We start from the raw sequence: 12925 nt of genomic DNA, 5'->3' as shown, positions 1-12925 counted from the left end.
GTTCATACAAATCTGAGTAGTCTTGCAAGAACTAGTGGACTCTATGGTGAAAGCTATTTTATGATTTTTGTTGATGATTTCAGTAAAATGATGTGGGTAGTGTTTCTTAAAGAGAAATCAAAATCTTTTGAGAAGTTCAATATATTTAAGAATAGAGTTGAGAATGAATTTGGTGTTAAAATTAAATGTTTGAGATCTAATAGAGGAGGAGAATTTACCTGTAGAGATTTTACCATATTCTATGAAGAAAATGGAATCAAATGATAGTTATCAACACCTAGAATACTTGAGAAAAATGGGATTACTGAGAGAAGAAATAAATCTATAGCAGAGGCATCTAGGGTGATGCTATTTGGGAATCATGTTTCTAAGACATTCTAGAGAGAAGCAGTGAATATATAATTGTATACTTTGAACAAATTATAGATTATAAAAGGTTAGATAAGACACCTTATGAACAATGGTTTGGACATTCACCATCAGTCATATATTTCAGAATATTTGGGAGAAAGAGTTATATTAAGAGCGACAATAACATTGGTAATTCTGATCCAAGAAGTGATGAAGGTATGTTTCTTCACTAATATTTGAAAAGTAAGGCTTATAGATGCTTTAACTATAGAACTAAGACAATATTTGAGTGTGCAAATGAAAGGATTGATGAGAAATTTGGAATCAAAGAAAAGGTGATAGATTTATAATTCAGATGAAGAATTGGATAACTCTAGAATTGTTAGACAAAGTGCTAAAATTTTCCTTAAGACTTACAATGACTTTTAGAATGATGTGCAAATTATTGAACAAGGAGAAGAGTAGAGATCTAAACCTAGAGAAGAGATGAGAGTTGAGAAGTCAACTTCTACCCCTAACAAAAATTTGACAAAGAATCAGCCTCTTAAGTAGATAATTGGAATTAAGGACAAAGGATTAATGATAAGAAACAAACTAAATGAGGATATATGCTTGATATCTCAAGTTGAACCAAAGTGCATAGATAAAGTAGTCAAGGATAATCATTGGATCAAGGCAATGAAGGAAGAATTGGATCAAATAATAAATAATGATACATGGGTAGTGGTTGCTATACCAAAAGACAAGAATGTGATAGGAACTAAATGGGTTTTTGGAAATAAGATGAATGAGAAAGGAGAAGTTGTGAGAAATAGGGTCAAACTTTTTTGCAAAGGTTATTCATGACAAGAAGGCATTGATTATGAGGAAACATATGCACCTATAGAAAGAATGGACACACAAATTCAACGTTTATTAGATGGATGTCAAGTCTACATTTCTGAATGGAGAACTCAAACAAGAAGTCAATATTGAGAAGCATGAAGGTTTTCCTTTACCAGAAGATAAAGACATGGTATGTAGATTGAAGAAATCTCTTTATGGTCTAAGGAAAACACTAAGAACCAAGTATGAAAAGTTGGATAGTTTCTTGGCAAAGCTTGGATTTGATAAAGATATGATTGACAATAACTTGTATCAAAAAGAAATTGAAAATGGTTTATGAATCATTGTAATATTTGTTGATGACATTATTTTTGGAGAAAATGATGTGTTGGAAATATAGATGGAGTAACTAAGATGGGGGGGGGGGGTGGTGAATCAGTTACCACAAAAACAAATCCATAGATCCCTTAGATGTCTAATAAAATTAGTTACTGTTGTCACTCAGTAAAGATACAAAAAAATGTTGTAACTTGGTAGATGTAGTGTATGTTATCTTTAACAAATCTTTAAGAATTCATAGTAATTAACAAGCAACCATAAAATAAATAACATGAAAACATGAGACACTAGATTTAATGTGGAAACCCATGTATCATGTTTTCTTACATGAGAGATAAGTCCCATCTTATCTTCCTCATCATTATCAGATTCATCTTTCATAGCAATGTAAAAAAATTCATCTTCACTATTCTTAGAATCCTTAGAGTCCTTAGCCATAAAATATGTTTTCTTACCTTTTTCCTTAAATGATTTAAAATCTTTCTTGTCATTACACTTATGACCTTTCTTCTCATCATTGTTTGGCTTGTTTGGGCACCTAGTAGCAATATGACCAATTTCCTCACATGAAAAATAGATTAAGGGAACTTTACCTTTGTATTTTCCTTTGCCTCTAGAATATTTCATTGCTAGTAGAGCCTCAACTACCTCAAGATCACTTCCATAAATCTCTTCTGATTCTTCTTCACTTTTTGATTAACTATCCTTTATCTTCTTGCCCTCTTCTTTGAGTGAGAGCTTGGTTTCAAATGCCAATTCAATTTTCTTAGAAGTTGGAATATAATTTTCATAGTTATCTAGCTAAAATGTTGTCAATATTCCTACTATGACATCCAAATTTATCTTATGATTTGCTTCACATATTCTTTCTTGAATTGCAGATATTATAACTACATAAATGGGAAGCAATGTTCTAAGAACTTTACATACAACTATTTCCTCCTTGATGTCTCCTCCAGAAGCTTTTATTGCACTGACACTTGCTTTGACTCTTTGATTTTCTTTGAACCAAATCATATATTTTGAAGGAGGAAATATTTTGATACATTTCTAGTGCATTCTATTATTGTTATTTTGATTAGTTTTTCAATTTTAGTATTGGTTCCATGTCATATAGCCTAAAAAACATGTCATATGGAAATGGATAGATAGAAGGATGAATCCTCTTTCTTATTCTTTTGGTTTGGTTTATTTTTATAAAGAAATGAATAAGTTATGCACATTTTGGTGAAAGTTAGTATTTGTAGATTTGAGGATTCTAGGGAATAGTTATGTTGTAGCATTTGGTATAGACAAATTTTGATGAATCAAGACCTCTAAGAATATTAATTGGAAAGATACATGAATTATCTTTCATTTCCTTTTGGTTTGGGTTGTTTTATATAGAGTTGTGAAAGTTATGGGCATTTGAGTGAAAATTGGTTTTTAACAATCTGCATTGGAGTTGTAGGCAATGATTTATGCTTAGAAAATGATTTGTGAATGGTAAATATAAATGTCTTACATATTTTTAAAATATATTTATTAGTAGATAATATGAAATTAGTTTTGTGTCATTTAGATTCATTTTGAAGAATACATGAGATGCCCTAGGAAGGGTTTGGTGTTTTAAATCTGGTTTATGATAGAAAAATGATAGTTTGAAATAGTTATTGTTTGAGGAACCAAATGAAATCATAAGACCTTGTAATTTTGAAAAATGGCAGTTCTTGATGGTGGCTAAAAAATTCATTCTTTCCAAAAAAATTAATATTTTGATTTCATGGGTCAAATAAATAAATCTTTAAAGACTGCCTTAAAGATAGCAATGTTGTGGTTTTCCTCATAAGTTTCCTTTGTTCAAAGATATTATTGAATGGATTTTGAAAGGATCATAAAGATTCTTATTTATTATTGGTTTTGTATGATGCTCTGCATCAGATTGGTGTGCAGGAGCACCTAATCCTAAAGGTCACTATGAGATATATAAAGTTCTTGAGTCATTTAAAGTCAATTATATGATGTATTGATTCATTTTGAATCCATTTGTAAATGTATTGACAGAAAATGTAAGCATGTGCACAGTATTGCTCGAGTTGACAAATAAGTCATGTTTAGGTCTACATGGTCAAATTGTATAAAAGGCCTATGAAATGGTAAATACATTATAAGAGATCTTAAATATTATATTTAGGTATGTATAGAGAGGTCTGATAAATTTTTAAAGTCATTTCATCAAAACTGTAAAGAGTTGCGTAAAAAAGTTGTAAAATGCAACATTGAGAAAGTTGCTAACATTGCAAAAACATATGTAAAAGGGTAGATGGTTGGTGTAGGAGTTGGTTATGAAGTTAAAAACTACAAAATAGCTTATAAATACCATTTTATGGTTGAACCAAATCATAGATTTTGAAGGAAGAAATATTTTGATACATTTCTGGTGCATTCAATTGTTTTTTTGATTGTTTTTTTAATTTTAATGTTGGTTCTAGGTCTTGTACAGAAATGTATAACTAGGAAACCATGTAATATGGAAATGGATATATATATATATATATATATATATATATATATATATATATATATATATATATATATATATATGGATGAATCCTCTTTCTTATTCTTTTGGTTTGGTTCATTTTTATAAATAAATGAATACGTTATGCACATTTTGGTGAAAGTTAGTATTTATAGATTTGAGGATTTCAAGGAATAGTCATGTTGTAGCATTTGGTACAGACATATTTTGATGAATCAAGACCTCTAAGAATATTCATTGAAAATATACGTGAATTATATTTCATTTCCTTTTGGTTTGGGTTATTTTTATATAGATTTGTGAAAGTTATGGGCATTTGAGTGAAAACCGGTTTTTAACAATCTACATTGGAGTTGTAGGCAATGATTTATTCTTGGAAAATGATATGTGAAAGGTAAAAATAAATGGATTAAATATTTTGAAATTATATTTATTAATAGATAATTTGAAATTGGTTTGGTTTCATTTAGATTTTTTTGAGGAAGATATGAGTTGTCCTAGGAAGGGTTTGGTGTTTTAAATTTGGTTTATGATAGAGAAATGATAGTATGAAATAGTTATTGGTTGAGAAACCAAATGAAATCATAAGATCTTGTAATTTTGGGAAATGGTATTTCTTCATGTTGGATAAAAACTTCATTCTTTCCAAAAAAATTAATATTGTGATTTTATGGGTCAAATAAATCAATCTTTAAAGATTGTCTTAAAGATAGCAATGTCGTGGTTTCCTCATAAGTTTCCTTTGTTCAAAGATATTATTGAATGGATGTTGAAAGGATCATAAAGGTTCCTATTTATTTTTGTTTTTGTATGATTCTCTACATCAAGTTTGGTTAACACTGCGAACCTTGCAAAATCCTTTAGAGACTGAGTGAACTTGGTAAAGACTGACTTTCCTTTGTTAACCTTCTGAGCTCAATTACCACTGACTTCTGCCAAAAAATCCTTTGATGCCCAAGTGAGCTTGGTAGACACTATTTACACAAATTAATTTCTAGGAATGCTTGGTAGACTCTAAAATTTGCTTTGCTGGCCAACTAAACTTGGTAAGCACTATCTGCCAATTGATATGACATTTTTGTAACGTCAAAGACAAAAAAAATCAAACATTCTCCCTCTTTGGCATTAATGGCAACACAACATGTCATAGCATGATGAAATTTGAAAACAAGTCTTTTCTAACAGAAGTTTTCTCCCTCTTAGGTTTTATGCCACAAACTTCTCCAATGTAGTAATATCCCTCTATGAAGGAATTACGTAGCTTCTTCTTCCAACAACAAGCTCTCCTTCAAATTTCAAAAACAAATTCAAATTTTAGAACGATATGATGGTAAATTCTCCCTCTTTGACAACATATGATAAAGACCACACATTTCAAAATGAGTAACAATGTACCTAAGTACTAATTCATATGCAATGTCTCCATGACTATGATAAAACAACTAATAGATCTTCAACTTGGTTCCTATTGATGCATCACTAAAACTTTATTTTAGTGAGGTTCATATAGGGGAATGACCCCTAACTTACCTCTTAGATACAAGAATGCATCCATAGGTAATGGCTTGATGAATATGTCAAAAAAAATTTCTTTTGTATGGACATATTCCAATCTGATCTCCTTATCCTGCACAAATTTTCTGACAAAGTGATATTTTATTGCAATGTGCTTGGTTTTGGAGTGCATCACTAGATTCTTTAATATTTTAATTACACTTTTATTATCATAAAACATAACAACTAGTTCTTTCATCTAAAACTTCATGCATTCTAATAGCTATTTAAACCAAACAATATTATAATAGTTTACTGCTACTGCAACATACTCTACTTCTGCTATATATTGGGATGTGCAATTTTTCTTTTTTCTTGTCCAAGATACTAATCTCTTTCCTAGAAAGAATGCTCCACCACTTGTACTCTTCATGTCATGAATGTTTCCTACCTAATTAGCATCTATAGACACTTTCAAGTCTAGATTACCTCCAAGTTCATACCACACTCCATAATCTTTAGTTCCTTTCAAGTATCTCAAGATCCTCTTGATTGCCATCATGTGATTCTCTCTAGGTTTTACTGAAAGTCTTGCCACTATACCAACTGTAATAGCAATATTAGGCCTTTTATGAACTACATACTGCAATTTTTCAATCATTGATCTATATAAGGTCTAATCTACCTCTTTTGAGTCATCATCTCTTGTAAACTTTATTCTAGTATACATGGGAGTTCCAACTAGTTTAGAATCTTCCATACCAAACTTCTTGAGTATCTCCTTGATATACTTAGACTGAGTGATGTAGATACCATTCTTGCTCTAGTGAATCCAAAGACTAACAAAGAATTTAATCTCACTAAAAATAGATATTTCAAACTCTTTTTTCATTTGCTCCAAAAATTCTTTTCATAGATCATCATTCCCTATAAAAAAGTATCATCCACAAATATTTCTACCAAAAAAATCATGTTATCTGGTCCTTCCTTGTTGTACAAGCTACTATTATCATTAGTTCTCTAAAAACAATCTAAATAAGATAGTTATGAAATCTCTCACCCCATGTTCTAGGGGCTTCTTCTAGACCATACAATGCTTTGTGTAATTTGCAGACCATGTCCTTCTTATCTAGATAAACAAAACCATTAGATTTCTCAATGTAGACTTCTTCATCTAGAATACCATTGAGAAATGTAGATTTGACATCCATCTAAAATACTTTAAATCCTTTATCTGCAGCATATCCAAGTAAGGTCCTAACACCTTCCAATCTTGCAATAGGAGAAAATGTCTCTCCATAATCAATACCTTCTTCTTGACAGTATCATTTACATACCAATATATCTTTGTTTCTTGATACCTTACCATCTTCATTCAACTTATTTCTAAATACCCATTTTGTTCCAATTACATTTTTTTCTTTAAGCCTAGGTACAAGAGTCCATGTTTTGTTCTTCTCTATTTTCTCTATCTCTTCATTTATATCCTCAATCCAACTTTCATTTTCCAATGCATATTTGAAATTTCTAGGTTCAAAATCAACAAGTAAATAAGCACCTTTTAGCTTACTTCCTATCATAGTACCTTCAAATTTGTCTCCAATGATCTGGTCTAGTGCATGATGTCTCCTGACATACTTTTTCAATACAAGTTCCTTGCCTTTTAAATGAATTGCATTATTATCCTCTTGAATTTCAACTTTAGGTTCTGGCTGCTCAGACTCTATAGGAATTACCTTGGTAGCATCTGAATGTGACTCAAGTTCCTACAGCTCAGTTTGAACTTCTTGCAAATCGATGACTGATAAAGACTTGAGAGTAGAAGTTTCTTGATTGACAAATGTATCTAGCACTGTATCAGGTTCAATGAAAACAAATCTCCTATAATCTTCTAGTTCCTTTTTTCTTTTTTCTTTAGTCCTTTCTACAAACTCGTCAACTTTTACATGTGCACTTTCTATGATTTTGTGAGTAGACAAATTCAAACATCTATATGCCTTACTCTTGCAAGAATATTCCAAAAATATAACTTCATCACTCTTCACATCAAATTTTCCTTTTCTAGATTATTTCAAGATGTAACATTTACTTCCAAATACTTTTAGGTAACTTACATTGGGTTTATAGCCATATCATAACTCATAGGGGGTTTTGAATGAGTCCTTCTTCAGCTATACTTGATTCAAGGTATGAACTACAATGCTGATAGCTTCCTTCCAGTATTTGATAGCAATGTTCTTTTCAATTATTAAATTCTTTGCGTAATCCATGATAGATCTATTCCTTCTTTCAACTATTCTATTCTACTTGAGAGTTCCAAGAGCTGATACCTATCTTTTGATTCCTCTTTCAATGCAAAAGTTATTGAATTCATGGGAGATGAACTCACCACCTCTATCTAATCTCAAACATTTCAGTCTTTTTCCTATTTCCTTCTATACTCTGGCCAAATACCATTTGAACTTCTCAAATGCTTCTAACTTCTCTCTTAGATACACAATAGTCATCATTCTAGAGTAGTCATCAACAAAAAGAATGAAGAACTTTTCTCTAGTATAGCTCTCAATTATAATAGGTCCACACAAATTGGTATGCACAATTTCCAAAATATCTTCATATTGATAGTTTTTAATTTTTAAGCTTTTCTTTCCCATCTTACCAATCTGATAGTTCTTGCATAGATTAACATCAGGTTTCTTTATACTAGGAATGCCTCTTACTTTCTTGAATTTGCTTATCTTTACCATGTTATCAAAATTCACATGACACAACCTTCTCTGCCATAACCAAATTTCTTCAAATTGAGAAATAAAACATGAGCACTCACCAATTTTAAGATTAAAAAAGTTATCTTTTGTGTGTATGCCTTATCCAATCAGCTTTCCTTTGTCATCCAAAAATCTTGCCTTTCCATGCATGAATTCCACCTTGAATCCAATATTGATTAGTTGTGCCACACTCAATAGATTATATTTTAGTCCTTCAACCCAATAGGAATTATCACATACAAGCTCTTTGGTTAAAGAGATTCTTCCTCTTCCTTTTATGCAACAAGGTTCATTATTTCCAAACCTTAAACTACCACCATCATAGTCATCAAAATTTTTAAACTTAGTTTTCTCACCATTCATATGATGAGAACAACCACTATCTATGATCCATGTACCATTTTTTCTTACATGAGATATAAGTGCCATCTTATCTCCCTTATCATTATCAGATTAATCTTTCACAGCAATGTAAATAATTTCATCTCCACTATTGTCAGAATCCTTAGAGTCCTTAGCCATAAAACATGTTTTCTTAACTTTGTCCGTGAATGATTTGAAATCTTTCTTGCCATTTCACTTGTGAACTTTCTTCACATCCTTGTTTTGCTTGTTTGGGAACCTAGCAACAATATGACCAATTTCCTTACATGAAAAACAAATTAAGGGAACTTTACCTTTGCATTTTCCTTTGCCTCTAGAATATTTTCTTGCTAGTAGAGCCTCAACTACCTCAAGATTACTGTCAGAACTCTCTCTAATTCTTCTTCACTTTCAAACTAACTTTCCTTTATCTTCTTGCCCTTTTCTTTGAGTCAGAGCTTGGCTTAAAATGTTGATTCAATGTTCTTGGAAGTTTGAACATAATTGTCATAGTTATCTAGCTCAAATGATGTCAACCTTCCTACTATGGCATCCAAATTTATCTTATGATTTTCTTCACATCTTCTTTCTTGAATTGCAGATACTCTAATTGCATAAATGGGAAGCAATGTTCTAAGAACTTTGCTTACAATTGTTTCCTCCTTGATGACTCCTCTAGAAGCTTTGATTGCACTAACCTTGCTTTGACTCTTTCAACATATTTGGCAATGTTTTCATACTCTCTCATCCTCATCTAACCAAATTTTCCTCTTAGAATTTTTGCTTTGGCTCTTCTCACATTGTCATCACCTCCATAGATATCTTTTAGCTTGTTTCATATTTTGAAGGCAGTTCTGCAATCCTTGATATCATCAAATTCTTCATAGCTTAAGGTAGATACAATGTCTATCATCATGGTGTTATGAGTTTTCTTCTCAGTAATGTCATTAACAAATAGTGTACTATTAGGAGTTGTATACTCTTCATCAAGGTATTTCAATCCTGTATCTCCAATAGAAGCCAGATGGAGTCTCATAAGACCTTGTCATGCTAAAAAGTTATCCCTATTCATCCTTAGCATTTCCCTCTTGCAAGACATCCTAATCTTTAGATTAGATCCTTGAAATCCTTGTTGCAAGCACCAAAAGCTCTAATACCAATTTTTGGAAATATAGATGGAGTAATTGAGAGAGGGGGCCGGGGGGGGGGGGGGGGGGGGAGAGTGAATCAGTTATAACAAAAACAAATCCACAAATCCCTTAGATGTCTAATAAAATTAATTACTACTATCACTTAGTAAACATACAAAAAAGTGTTATAACTTGGTAGATGTAGTGTATGTTATCTTTAACAAATCTTTAAGCATTCATAATGATTAACATGCAACCATAAAATAAATAACATGAACACATGAGACACCAGATTTAATGTGGAAACTCAATATGGGAAAAGCCACCAAGTAACTAGCTACTGATTTTCACTCTTTTGAAGTGAGCCCTATTAGGAGCCAACCTAGTTAAAGGTTACAAAACACATTGTTAGGTGTGACCTTGTTAGAGAATTTAATCACCCTGTTAGGAGTGGCCTTAAAAAAGGTCCTTAGAAAAAATCAATAGAACTGTCACCTTGTTAGAGGATTTATTGGTTGTTAAACCAACTCTATTAGGAGATTTAGGAATCACTACTACAATGGTGAGAAAGTAACAATGAAGTGACCTGAATGAGATGCAGTTGAATTAATGATACAGGTCTCTATTCTACTTCACTAGATCCTCTCTGATAAAAAAAATCTTTTCTACTCCTCAAGGATATCTAACCATCCTTCAAAGTTCACTCACACTTTCCTCTTCACACAATCAATACACTTGCATGCTCGGTCATTACACTTTAGAATTCTTAACTTGACCTTTCATTTATACCTTACAAATTGTCAAGTTGGCTCATTTACAACTTACAATTACCAATAATCATTACCAGCTCAGTCAGCTACAATCATTACATGGAATAATTAAACTTTATTTCCCAAAACATTAGAATTCTTCATTGGTTGACCCTACTTGGTAAACACTACTCCAGAACTGATTTCTAGTGTTAACCAACAAAAGCTCAGTTAACACTATGAACCCTACAAAATCCTTTGGAAACTGAGTGAACTCAATAAAGAGTGATTTTTCTTTGTTAACCTTGTGAGCTCCGTTACCACTGACTTCTACCACAAAATCCTTCGATGCCTAAGTTTTCTTGGTAGACACTATTTCCATAGAGTAATTTCCATGAATGCTTGGTAGACTCTAAAATTTACTTTATTAACCAACTAAGCTCAGTAAGTACTATCTACCAACTAATATTACATTTGTGTAACATCAAAGACAACACACAATTAAACAATTGTATTGAACATGATGAAGCTACTAACAAATTTGGTAAATATATGAAGAATAAATTTCAAATAAGCATGATAGGAGAAATGAAAATTTTCTTAGAATTATGGATTACACAGAATAATGATGGTATATTCATCATACAAGCTAGGTATCTGAAAGAATTTTTAAAAAGGTTTGGTTTGGAAAGTTGTAAACCTATTGGTACATGCATGATAATTGGTCATAAGTTATCTAGCAAAGATGAGATATGTGCAGTAGAACAGAAGAAGTATAGATCAATAATTAGAGGTTTGTAGTATCTAACTCACAAAAAAATAGATATAGAAAATGCAATTGGGATAGTAGCTAGATTTCAAGCCAATGCTAAAGAATATTATTTTGCAGTAGTAAAGAGAATATTTAGATATTTGAAAGGGACATTTGACCATGACATTTTGTATAACAGATCAAATCATGTCATAATTTTCACATATACTGATTCTTATTGGGTAGGTAGTATGGATGATAAAAAGAGAACCGGTGGTGGAGAATTCTTTCTTGGAGAAAGATAAGTTTCTTGGTTAAGAAAAAAGAGAGATTGTATTTCACAAAGTATAGTTGAGGTAGACTATGTTGTAGCAACAAATAATTGTAATCAAGTTATGTATATGAAGAAAATATTGAAGGATATTAGAATTGAGATTGAAGAACCTATTATGATTACTATGATAACACAAATAAAGTAAGTATGTCTAAGAATCTTGTATTTCATTCTAAGACAAAGTATATATCAATCAAGTACCATGTGCTGAGAGAGAAAGTAGTAGAATAGGAGATCAGGTTAGAGTATGCAAGTACCAAAGATTAGATTATAGATATCTTTATGAAGCCTTTGCCTAAAGATACATTTGATTACCTAGGAGGTGTGCTTGGGGTTATGCCCTTGCCTACTTCTGAGTAGGAGATGGAGAGAGTGCATCATTCCAATGGCACAAAACACTATTATTTCACTAGAGTATATGTTGATGCTTCCCCAATAAGGGAGTATCTAGTATGTACTAAGTCATGGAGGACTCTTGGTATTTGGTATATGGTATTGAACAATGTCTTTGGAAACGTGAGCTAGTTTCTGATTTGAGCAATTGGTTAATAATTTGTATTTATCAATTAGGATTGTGATTGACACCTTTGACATTGATGTAAATGGGGGAAAAATAGGAATAAAAAACATCTCCTAAGGCATAGAAGAGAGTGTGCATGAGAATTAATCCTAAGAAATGGGGAAGAGATATATTTTAAAAAGATTTAGAAAGATTCATGTAAGATGAAGGAATATGTAGCAGCAAAAGTTTACTTAGTATTCTTGGAACTTAGATAGTTTTTCATCTATGTTGCCATAAATGCCAAAGGGGGAGATTGTTAAATTGAATTTTGATGATACCACATTGGGGGAGTATCCTAAGCATTGGAGAGTATTGATGTGTTGCATTCATGACTGTGTGTGTCATTGATGTCAACATAGCAATGAATTTGTAGAGACTAGAAGAATAACTATCAAAGATCTTATGTTGCGTAGTAACTAAGTAAAGGTTAAGTGATGCACACTTGAGAAAATTTTTTTGGGGGTGTCTTGATGATGCAAATAAGAGAATGATATATGTATAATAGTTGTATATGATTTAATCTAAGCATCATAGAAATAGAGCATATGTTTGGTAGTTTCTAATGTTTGCATTGTACCTTTTAGCTAAGATATAATGAGGTGATGCAAAAATTTTGTGATGTGGAGCTAATTAGACTTAGAGTTTTATTCGGTGTGATTTTCCACTTGATTATTTCTTGAAGCCAAAAATGCCCTTATATTGTAAAAGGAATTGACTATTATTTTTTCTATTATTATA

The sequence above is a fragment of the Cupressus sempervirens genome, chromosome 8 (genome assembly GCF_028749045.1).
Source record: "Cupressus sempervirens isolate cs-2001-9-10 chromosome 8, ASM2874904v1, whole genome shotgun sequence".
In the NCBI taxonomy this organism is placed as follows: Eukaryota; Viridiplantae; Streptophyta; class Pinopsida; order Cupressales; family Cupressaceae; genus Cupressus; species Cupressus sempervirens.
This window is presented reverse-complemented; position numbering follows the sequence as displayed.